The sequence below is a fragment of the Bactrocera oleae genome, unplaced genomic scaffold, assembly GCF_042242935.1.
Source record: "Bactrocera oleae isolate idBacOlea1 unplaced genomic scaffold, idBacOlea1 ctg00000009.1, whole genome shotgun sequence".
In the NCBI taxonomy this organism is placed as follows: domain Eukaryota; kingdom Metazoa; phylum Arthropoda; class Insecta; order Diptera; family Tephritidae; genus Bactrocera; species Bactrocera oleae.
In genome coordinates this window covers 507,501-520,000 of record NW_027212752.1, presented here as the reverse complement: position 1 = coordinate 520,000, position 12,500 = coordinate 507,501, and the positions used below count along the sequence as shown (strand labels likewise).

The window sequence follows — 12,500 nt, the reverse complement described above, 5'->3', positions numbered from 1 at the left end:
CATTGACGCAAGTAGCAGCTCTGTGGCCTTCCTGACCACACCTACGGCAGACATCGGACTTGGCCTTACATTGCGCCACTCGATGGTCAAAGCCCATGCACCGAAAACAGCCGGCAACAGGGCTGTCTGGTCGCACTCGGAAGGAAAACCACTTAATGTAGCACCTTCCCGCTTCTAAAAGGGCGGACATTACTTCCTCCGAACCCTCCAGAACGACGTTAGTTTTACCATCTGGCGCCACCTTCCAGGGGCGACTGACCAACCTAACGTCGGATCTCTTTGCCTCCGGACTTAAATTCGTACTGAAGAGTTCTTCCATGAATTCCTCATGGGAGATCTCGGTGTGTACTCCTTGCACCACAACCCTTGGCCCCAACTTCCGGTTGACACTGACGTCCAACCCTACCTCCCCGAATTTTGCGTTAGTCGCCACTTTCTCCCTCTCTAAAACGGAGGGAGTGCGGATGACCGCCCCACCACCCTTTATCGGCCTTACATCATGGATCCTTACGCCGAGTGAAGGACCCACCTCCTTGACCACCTTTTTGATTACTTCCTTAGAGGAAGTTGCAGGCCCCTTACTCCTGACCACAACTGACCAGGTCTCCACCGGCTTCGGCGACATCGGCGCTATTGCCTTCAGCACTGGTGCCGGAGGGGCAGGCGCCGAAGTCGCGGGAGCCACCATTGGTTTGCTCGGACGCGATCCCCCACAACCTCCCGTAAGGGCATCCACCTGCCCGCGAAGATGAGCGTTTTCCGCAATTATGGTCATCAGGAGTGCCTCGTACTTCGAGGCAAGCTCCATAAGACCCCTCATCTCGGAAACCTCAATATTTTCCCCCCCGAAAACCAAAGCGCTAACCTCGGCTGTTACAGCTTTCATAGCTGCAACATGGGTGATAGCGCCACCCCCAACAACACCCCCCTTATTCGCAATACGCTCCCCTTTTTTACCTTTCTCCTTCTTTTCTCCTTCACGCTTTTTGCCTCCTCCTGCCTCCTTCGCTGCTCCGGCTATGGGTTTCGACGCTCCCGTCTCGCTGGCGCTCTCGCACGACCTCCCCAACGGTGGAGTGCCCAGGCGAGCCTTTCTGCGCGGTGGGGGCTTCTCGACTTCCTTTTCGCCCGCCGATGACGCTGCCGTAATCATATCGGCTTCCGACTCCTCGCTCTCGGCGGGTGCCTTTGCTCCTCGCCTTCGTGGTGGAGACATTTTTCTCCTGCACTCGCGATCGCGTACCTACTACCCAAGTACGTAACTCGCGATCCGACAAAGTTCGAAATAGGCACTCACGAACGCGTACCTGCACTACAACAATGTTGTCAGTGGCCTTCAGGTTCCTTGCGGTCCACACAAAACCGGTGCCCGAACTGTTTGTGGACAATGCGGTCACTGTCTTTTGTTCTGCACACACAAACTTCACGCCAGGCAACAACACTGCCTATTGTTTGTAAGCACACACCAGGCAAAAGCACTGCCTATTGTTTGTAAGCAGTTTCAAACGTGCCTAAATTGTCACTGGCCTTCGCACCAGGCAATAACACAGTCTATTGTTTGTACGCACACCAGGCAAAAACACTACCTACTGTTTGTAAGCAATTTTTAAAAGTGCCTGAATTGTCACTGAACTTCGCACCAGGCAATAACACTGCCTATTGTTGTATTGTCACTGTACACTTGCACTAAAATTTTACTAAGCTGTAACTAAATTGCTTCCACTATGCGCGAACACGTCCGTACACTTCGAGTGTTTACAACTGAGTGAGTAGATAGGGACAACTTGCGTTGTAGATTAACGTGAGTACCTGCCGGCGACGGCCTTACCTCACGGTGCTCAAGAGCACGGCGTATCAATACCCACGTCTGATAAACGCCCCAAACAAAACGAGCTTATGCAAGTATTTATTTGGATACCAAAGGCAGTGTGTCTGGGTCCACACTACCATCTTGGTATGATTCGAGGCCGACCTAAAACCTCTTCCGTTTTCGGGTACGGCACCCAGTTACTTGTGTAACTTCTTTTTTTTTCGAACTGAAAATTCAGTTCTTCCAGCATTTAGGTTTCAACCACAGCCACCACGATACTCCCCAAAGGGCCGAACCCAATGAGCAGATTGAACAGAAGTCCAAGGGCTTTCTGCTCCCCGTGGTACCGGAAAGTCTCCGGTCAGACTGCGTAGCCTAAACTACTGCCAGTTGAGCAACCCATTACTCAAATGACTGGTGACATTTGTCGCTTGAACTTCAAATGTCTTTTTATTCGCTTTTTCATTTAAAGTGGTTCTAATATCAGTTCAAGCTGAGTATTATAGCACTATCACTCCATATACTATGCTGATATTACTGGGCAAAGAATATAATAACAGTCATAGTGCATACGGGCATATTCTTTCCCCAAACCCGCAGGGGAATGTAGATAGGGACAGCGTCCGGTGTGTTTTACGTGAGTACCTGCCGTCGACGGCCTTACCTCACGGTGCTCAAAAGCACGGCGTATCAATACAATGCGTTGATCAGCGCCCCGAAAATGCCAGGCATTTTTCAGTACCGATTGGTAGTGTGGAATGGACACACTACACACCTTGGTGAGGTTCGAGGCCTATCTAACACCTCTGCCGTACTTTGGGTCCGGCACCCGGTTGCAGTGCAACTCCACATTGAGTGAACAAAACACTCTTCCCGCATTTGGGCATCAACCACAACCACCACGATACTCCCCGAAGGGCCAGTCCGCATGAGCAGGTTGGAGCGAACTCCAAGGGCCCCTGCTCCCCGTGGTACCAGAATTAAGTCTCCGGTCAGACCTCGTAGCCGAAGCTACTACCAGTTGAGCTTCCATACTGCTCTGTACTGGTGACCAGGGATTAAATCCCTACCCCTTATCTTTCACCCTTAATCTAACCCCTATTTTCAGCTAATTGTCTCCGCCGCCTGAACAATTCACGCGCAAACCTATCAAACGACCCTAACTGTTCGGTATTTGGACTAGTGGAGATCACACCGCTGACGTCTAATCGTCCATTAGTCCAACTAATCCCCATTCCTTCAAGGTTCCTAATGTCCGAGTACATCGGGCAGAGCGCAATAACATGCGCCCAATCTTCAACACGCGCCCCACACATACACTCTGGCGTGTCAGAAAGGTGCCTCTGATGCAGAAATGCGTTCAGAGGACCATGTCCAGTAAGCAGAAAACCCAGGCTCAGACAGAATCGGAAGTCTGGGTTTTCTTCTACAAACCTAACGTCCCGGATGTACCCATAGGTCACCCTACCGTTAGGGCTATTGTCCCAACGGTCTTGCCACCTTATCTTAACCCTGTCCTTTAGAAGTCTCTTGCTTCCTAGATATCCTTCCCTCTCTACGTCAAGGTCGGAAATCAGGTTATTCTGCAGCAAGGACACACTCAAGCCTCTTCTTAACCTGAATGCAACAGCACGCTGTATGTGTAGATAGGGACAGCGTCCGGTGTGTTTTACGTGAGTACCTGCCGTCGACGGCCTTACCTCACGGTGCTCAAAAGCACGGCGTATCAATACAATGCGTTGATCAGCGCCCCGAAAATGCCAGGCATTTTTCAGTACCGATTGGTAGTGTGGAATGGACACACTACACACCTTGGTGAGGTTCGAGGCCTATCTAACACCTCTGCCGTACTTTGGGTCCGGCACCCGGTTGCAATGCAACTCCACATTGAGTGAACAAAACACTCTTCCCGCATTTGGGCATCAACCACAACCACCACGATACTCCCCGAAGGGCCAGTCCGCATGAGCAGGTTGGAGCGAACTCCAAGGGCCCCTGCTCCCCGTGGTACCAGAATTAAGTCTCCGGTCAGACCTCGTAGCCGAAGCTACTACCAGTTGAGCTTCCATACTGCTCTGTACTGGTGACCAGGGATTAAATCCCTACCCCTTATCTTTCACCCTTAATCTAACCCCTATTTTCAGCTAATTGTCTCCGCCGCCTGAACAATTCACGCGCAAACCTATCAAACGACCCTAACTGTTCGGTATTTGGACTAGTGGAGATCACACCGCTGACGTCTAATCGTCCATTAGTCCAACTAATCCCCATTCCTTCAAGGTTCCTAATGTCCGAGTACATCGGGCAGAGCGCAATAACATGCGCCCAATCTTCAACACGCGCCCCACACATACACTCTGGCGTGTCAGAAAGGTGCCTCTGATGCAGAAATGCGTTCAGAGGACCATGTCCAGTAAGCAGAAAACCCAGGCTCAGACAGAATCGGAAGTCTGGGTTTTCTTCTACAAACCTAACGTCCCGGATGTACCCATAGGTCACCCTACCGTTAGGGCTATTGTCCCAACGGTCTTGCCACCTTATCTTAACCCTGTCCTCTAGAAGTCTCTTGCTTCCTAGATATCCTTCCCTCTCTACGTCAAGGTCGGAAATCAGGTTATTCTGCAGCAAGGACACACTCAAGCCTCTTCTTAACCTGAATGCAACAGCACGCTGTATGACAATCAGGTCAAGAGGGGGTGCACCTAACAAAACTTGCATCGCATCCGTTGAAACGGTGCGACACACTGGCAAACAGGCTAGCAGCATACAGCGCTGCACGGAGAGTACTTTTTGGCGACCGAAGACCGTCGTGGCTAATTCCCACCATACTGCAGCTCCATAAGTGGCACAGGCCACAAATAAGCTACGATATATGGTGCGAACCGCACGACGTCCGAGGCCCCAATCACTCCGTAAAACGCGCCTGACCTTGCCGACAGTCGCCAGCAGTCTTTCTTTCACGCTAACCAAGTGTGGTGTGAAACACATCCTTTCCGTCATGGTCAACCCCAAGTATTTGACTTGCGTCATGTATTTGATGCTGACCCCATTTACACGGACAATCGGTGGACGAGCCGGCGACAATCTGCCCTTAAGCAGCATTGTAACCGTTTTGTCCATTGATATGTCCACACCAACACCTACACCCCAGCTGTGGACAATTTCTAAGAATCGTCCTCCCGCTCGCTCTATTTCGGACCTTGAGTGACCTTCAACTAAAAGAAGAAGGTCGTCCGCGTACGCACAACACTTGCATACTGGTTCAAGTTGTCCAAGCAGAGAGTTCATCATAAGGTTCCAAATATATGGACCACAGATGGATCCCTGCGGGCAGCCCCGAGCCACCCCAATCTCGACACTTCCATTCATTCCTACGATTGAGGCTTTTCTGTCCGAAAAGTAGCTGCGCCAGAGAGTAACTTCCGGGCAGCCGAGCTCCTCCAATCGTTCAATCACCCTATCCCAGATTAGGTAGTCAAAAGCTCCCTTAAAGTCAACAAATATGCCAAGGACATATTCGTTGACGTTCTCCCTAACGGCACTCTGGACATACATCCAAGCATCCTCTACACTGCGTCCTTTCCTGAAACCATACTGCCTATCCGACCACATATCCCGCGTTAGATCCTGAAGTCGTTCCACCATAACTCTCTCCAGTACTTTTCCCAGCACTGGAAGGTGACTGATGCCCCGATAAGAACGAGGATCACTCCTGATCTTATCAGGGGACTTCAGGAGAGGAACGACCCTAGCTCTTTTCCACTCCCGTGGAAAATATCCCTCCCACACGCACTTATTGTAAATGGCCTCCAGGTATTCCGGAATGAACTTCCACATGCTTTTACACATCTCTCCGTTCAAACCATCAAAACCTGGGGATCTTTTACACCTGACCAGGCCAAAGGCGTATCCCAGCTCCCCTTCATCTAGTGGAGGAACAGGTACCTCACACGTTTGAGATACCCGAGCCTCCGCCCTAGGAAAGAACGCTCCTAGCAGAACCCCAGCACAGTCTCTCCACGTTGATAATACAGTATCACCAACGCGGAGAGAGGTGATATCCTCCCTCTTACGACCCCTACAGATCTTGTAGACCTGACCCCATGGGTCGTTCCTATTTTCCCCTATAAAATTCCTCCATTCCTCTTCCTTGGTTTTGACTAGCATTTGTTTGTAATCCCTCATCACACAACTAAATTCATACCTAATCTGGGATAGCCCATCAGAGTTTGACTGTCTAGCGCGTTGAAACTTTCGTCTCAATCGCCGGACAGCTCTCCTCTTCATCGTTAGCTCTTTCGTCCACCACTTAAGTTTTCTCACTCTGAAGCTTTCGAACTTTCCGAGAACACTGTTGTTCACTTCCCACACTACATCGTATAGCCGAGAAATTTGCTCGTCCACCCCAAAGTCTTCAAACTCACTAAGCGGTATTTCTAATACCGCTTCCCTGACAGATCGTCCATATTGGTTCCAGTCGATACCAGAGATACGCCATCGCCGCAATGGACTCTCATACGCCGAGGGAGGAGATTTAGGAGTAACCATAATTTGAATCAAGTTATGGTCACTCAATCCCCACCCTCCCCTAATCACCCACCTAACATTAAAGGTCCTATTTGCTGCCTCATTGATGAAGGACACATCGATGTCGCTCACACCCCCAGGCCCATCAAACGTATACCACTCGCTTGGCTCGTTTAATATGTGAAGACTATTTGTCTCCACCCATTCGCTTAATACCTCGCCTCTAGTGTGGCTTTGATATCCTGACGAATGTCGGGATACCTTACTAAACCACATAGAGGACGAGGCATTCGCATCCATTCCTAGGATAAGCGAGCTACTACTGGCAAGTAGCAGTAGCTTATCCATGTACAGCAGGTAAGGCTCTAGAGGTTCGCTGTATTTGCAATAAACACTAGCGACTACCAATCTACCGAACTCCCCCTCTATGGATACACAAACACCCAGCTGTGACGAATCCAGAACTACGCAGTCGTAGCTCGGATTATTCACAACTATTGCGGCATTTCTCCTAAGGTCTGTGAAGACCCTAAATCCTCCAGGGAGACCCCGAACCACACCATTAGTGGCGTAGGGCTCCTGGAGTAATGCGATGCCGCACCCACCCTCTAGCATACAACCCCCTAACTCGCACATTACGGCATAACAACCCTGACAATTTAGCTGTAAAATCGTCCCCATTAGTGTCTGGAAAGGGCACGCTCTACTATGCCACAGTAGACTGGACAAGCAGCTGACATCATAAGATGCCCAGCTGGTCTACCCTTAAATGCACAGTTGCGACAATGTGGTGCATTGACGCAACTAGCAGCTCTGTGGCCTTCCTGACCACACCTACGGCAGACATCGGACTTGGCCTTACATTGCGCCACTCGATGGTCAAAGCCCATGCACCGAAAACAGCCGGCAACAGGGCTGTCTGGTCGCACTCGGAAGGAAAACCACTTAATGTAGCACCTTCCCGCTTCTAAAAGGGCGGACATTACTTCCTCCGAACCCTCCAGAACGACGTTAGTTTTACCATCTGGCGCCACCTTCCAGGGGCGACTGACCAACCTAACGTCGGATTTCTTTGCCTCCGGACTTAAATTCGTACTGAACAGTTCTTCCATGAATTCCTCATGGGAGATCTCGGTGTGTACTCCTTGCACCACAACCCTTGGCCCCAACTTCCGGTTGACACTGACGTCCAACCCTACCTCCCCGAATTTTGCGTTAGTCGCCACTTTCTCCCTCTCTAATACGGAGGGAGTGCGGATGACCGCCCCACCACCCTTTATCGGCCTAACATCATGGATCCTTACGCCGAGTGAAGGACCCACCTCCTTGACCACCTTTTTGATTACTTCCTTAGAGGAAGTTGCAGGCCCCTTACTCCTGACCACAACTGACCAGGTCTCCACCGGCTTCGGCGACATCGGCGCTATTGCCTTCAGCACGGGTGCTGGAGGGGCAGGCGCCGAAGTCGCGGGAGCCACCATTGGTTTGGTCGGACGCGATCCCCCACACCCTCCCGTAAGGGCATCCACCTGCCCGCGAAGATGAGCGTTCTCCGCAATTATGGTCATCAGGAGTGCCTCGTACTTCGAGGCAAGCTCCATAAGACCCTTCATCTCGGAAACCTCTATATTTTTCCCCCCGAAAACCAACGCGCTAACCTCCGCTGTTACAGCTTTCATAGCTGCAACATGGGTGATAGCGCCACCCCCAACAACACCCCCAACAACACCCCCCTTATTTGAAATACGCTCCCCTTTTATACCTTTCTTCTTTTCTCGTTTTTCTCCTTCACTCTTTTTGCCTCCGCCTGCCTCCTTCGCTGCTCCGGCTACGGGTTTCGACGCTCCCGTCTCGCTGGCGCTCTCGCACGACCTCCCCAACGGTGGAGTGGCCAGGCGAGCCTTTCTGCGCGGTGGGGGCTTCTCCACTTCCTCTTCACCCGCCGATGACGCTGCCGTAATCATTACGACTTCCGAGTCATCGCTTTCGGCGGGTGCCTTCGCTCCTCGCCTTCGTGGTGGAGACATTTTTCTCCTACCCTCGCGATCGCGTACCTACTACACAAGTACGTAACTCGCGATCCGACAAAGTTCGAAATCGGCACTCACGAACGCGTACCTGCACTACAACAATATTGTCAGTGGCCTTCAGGTTTCTTGCGGTCCACACAAAACCGGTGCCCGAACTGTTTGTGGACAATGCGGTCACTGTCTTTTGTTTTACACACACAAAACTTCACGCAGGCAATAACACTGCCTATTGTTTGTAGCACACACCAGGCAAAAACACTGCCTATTGCTTGTAGCACACACCAGGCAAAAAACACTGCCTATTGTTTTTAAGCAAACTTAAACGTGCCTAAATTGTCACTGGCCTTCGCACCAGGCAATAACACTGTCTATTGTTAGTTTTGTCACTGTACACTTGCACTACAATTTTTAAAGCAATTACCCGCGGTAATGCTTTATGTGTCTCTGGCCTTCGATTTAATTCGCGCCAGGCAATTGTATGTTTTCTGTTAACAGAAAAAAAAAAATTCACTGTTTTAAACCGTCACTAAATTGTTTTATCAATGCGCTAACACGACCGTTCACTACGAGTGTCTACAACAGAGTGTAGATAGGGACAGAGGGAATCTCGTTAATCCATTCATGCGCGTCACTAATTAGATGACGAGGCATTTGGCTACCTTAAGAGAGTCATAGTTACTCCCGCCGTTTACCCGCGCTTACTTGAATTTCACTTTGACATTCAGAGCACTGGGCAGAAATCACATTGTGTCAACACCCGTTAGGGCCATCACAATGCTTTGTTTTAATTAGACAGTCGGATTCCCCAAGTCCGTGCCAGTTCTGAATTGATTGTTAATTGATAATCGTTATAATTTAAAAAGTATCTATACAATAATAAATCCTTTAGAAATTTTAGCAAGAAAGTTCCGAAATTGGCTACGTAACTACTATCCGGGGAACAAGAATCGAAATTCTCTATTTACCCAGAACGAGTACATAAACTATGGTATTGCTTCCCAATCAAGCCCGACTATCTCAATCTTCAGAGCCAATCCTTATCCCGAAGTTACGGATCTAATTTGCCGACTTCCCTTACCTACATTATTCTATCGACTAGAGACTCTTCACCTTGGAGACCAGCTGCGGATATTGGTACGGCCTGTTGAGAAGTTTGCGTAACCCCACCATAAATTTTCAAGGTCCGAGGAGAAAATATCGACACAACAGTAAATGTCATGCTCTTCTAGTCCATCTACCATATCTCTCTTCGAAAGACTTCCATGGTAGAACGACTATAAAACAGAAAAGAAAACTCTTCCGATACCTCTCGACGGCTTCTTTATGGTCGTTCCTGTTGCCAGGATGAGCACAAGGCCCATTTTTAATAACAAACGGATACTCAACAGGTTACGGAATTGGAACCGTATTCCCTTTCGTTCAAAATTATTCAAGTGTTTAATTACTATGGAATAAAAATTCATTCATTTCATTTCATTAAAACTTGAAAATTTTCGGCTTTCGCCTTGAACTTAGGACCGACTAACTCGTGATCAACCACTGTTCACACGAAACCCTTCTCCACTTCAGTCCTCCAAGGTCTCATTCGATTATTTGCTACTACCACCAAGATCTGTACCAATAGCGGCTCCATGCAGGCTTACGCCAAACACTTCTAAGCACACCATTGTACCCTCCTACTCACTAAAGTTTCAAAATTTATAATCCAACCGAAATTGTATTATAAATCATGTACTTTAACGGTAATGTATAGGTATACAACTTAAGCGCCATCCACTTTAAGGGCTAGTTGCTTCGGCAGGTGAGTTGTTACACACTCCTTAGCGGATTACGACTTCCATGTCCACCGTCCTGCTGTTTTAAGCAACCAACGCCTTTCATGGTATCTTCATGAGTTGTTAATTTAGGCACCGTAACATTACGTTTGGTTCATCCCACAGCGGCAGTTCTGCTTACCAAAAGTGGCCCACTGGGCACATTATATCATAACCTCAACCTTCATATCAAGAAAGGTGAGGTTCTTACCCATTTAAAGTTTGAGAATAGGTTAAGGTCGTTTCGACCCTAAGGCCTCTAATCATTCGCTTTACCAGATAAGATTATTTTACATAATTTTTAAATGCACCAGCTATCCTGAGGGAAACTTCGGAGGGAACCAGCTACTAGATGGTTCGATTGGTCTTTCGCCCCTATACTCAATTCTGACAATCGATTTGCACGTCAGAACTGTTTCGGTCTTCCATCAGGGTTTCCCCTGACTTCAACCTGATCAAGTATAGTTCACCATCTTTCGGGTCACAGCATATATGCTCAAGGTACGCTCCAGTTAGAGGTATAAATAATAATAAATTATCATTATACATAACTATATGGAACGCCCCGGGATTGAATTAATAATGTAATACATTAAAAATTAATCCCATTATTAATACAGTTAAGTTAATTTCGCCATTAGGTTTAATATAACCCAATGACTTGCACATATGTTAGACTCCTTGGTCCGTGTTTCAAGACGGGTCCCGAAGGTATCCTGAATCTTTCGCATTGTTAATCATATAAATGCATACAATTAATATTAAAATCAATGATAATAATATTATTGTAAAATTCAAAAGAATTTTAGCATTATATATAATAAAATCTATCAACACTTTATCAAATCATCAGTAATTATTCTATGTTAATAAGCTAAAAGCAAATTAATTTGAATAAACTTAAAAACCAATGATCTTTTGATAAATATTTTATTATGTTAATAGATTACAATGTCCTTATATGAAAAAAAATGCACACTATTACTATAATATTTAAAATTAAATACTACAGTTATAATGATGAATTTTTCATAATGGATATTCAGGTTCATCGGGCTTAACCTCTAAGCAGTTTCACGTACTATTTAACTCTCTATTCAGAGTTCTTTTCAACTTTCCCTCACGGTACTTGTTTACTATCGGTCTCATGGTTATATTTAGTTTTAGATGGAGTTTACCACCCACTTAGTGCTGCACTATCAAGCAACACGACTCTTTGGAAATATCTTTCTAGTAATCATTAACGTTATACGGGCCTGGCACCCTCTATGGGTAAATGGCCTCATTTAAGAAGGACTTAAATCGTTAATTTCTCATACTAGATATTAAGATATTCCATACACTGCATCTCACATTTGCCATATAGACAAAGTGACTTAGTGCTGAACTATTTTCTTTTCGCTCGCCGCTACTAAGAAAATCCTTGTTAGTTTCTTTTCCTCCCCTCATTAATATGCTTAAATTCAGGGGGTAGTCCCATATGAGTTGAGGTTGTATAAAATATATTTTAGATTGATTTGTTTATTTTTATTTAATTTTTTTGCTATTTGCTATTTTAAAGAAATATATTTTTATATCTTGATTACTCAATATTATTCAATCTTTTCATCCCTTTTTAAAATTCATAATATAATAATTAATAAAATTAACAACATTATTCCTCCACATATCATATATTTTTTTTTATTATAAATTTTTCTCAATACAATAGAGTGAATTAATTCTAGAATAAAAATTTATTTTATGCTAGACATTCCTCTTATGTATTATTTAATATAATTTAAATAATGTTGAAAATTTTTTCTTTTATGGGAATACTAAGATTCTCATTTATCATAAATTTTCGTTCAAATATGAGGTATTCAAGAATATATTTTCTATATTTCTTTTTATGCTATTAATATTATGGATTGAAAAATACAATCCAATAATATGCCATATGCTTAAATTCTATTAATTGACTAAAAGAATAAGCAACTAATTTAGCATAGTCTTACAACCCTCAACCATATGTAGTCCAAGCAGCACTTTAAAATTAATTAAAGTACATAACAGCATGGACCGCAATATGCGTTCAAAATGTCGATGTTCATGTGTCCTGCAGTTCACACGATGACGCACAGTTTGCTGCGTTCTTCATCGACCCATGAGCCGAGTGATCCACCGCTTAGAGTGATAATGTTTTTGTATTTTTTTAATTCAAAGTCAAAGAATTTTAATTTATTGAAAGTATTAATAATTAATCAATAATAAATTTTTAATACAAAAGTTTAAAACATCTTTCAATAAATTGTAATTTTAAACCCAAACATTTGCAGC

The 12,500-nt window shown here is 46.0% G+C and overlaps 1 non-coding gene and 1 pseudogene across 1 annotated transcript; both read right to left on the bottom strand.

Moving 5' to 3' along the window:
• Positions 1 to 8,911: 8,911 nt before the first annotated feature.
• LOC138858467 (large subunit ribosomal RNA) lies at positions 8,912 to 11,675 on the bottom strand (annotated as a pseudogene).
• Positions 11,676 to 12,177: 502 nt separating this feature from the next.
• LOC138858492 (5.8S ribosomal RNA) lies at positions 12,178 to 12,356 on the bottom strand. Its single transcript, XR_011397591.1, has one exon. It is a non-coding gene; the product is annotated as a 5.8S ribosomal RNA (ribosomal RNA).
• Between the last annotated feature and the right edge of the window lie 144 nt (positions 12,357 to 12,500).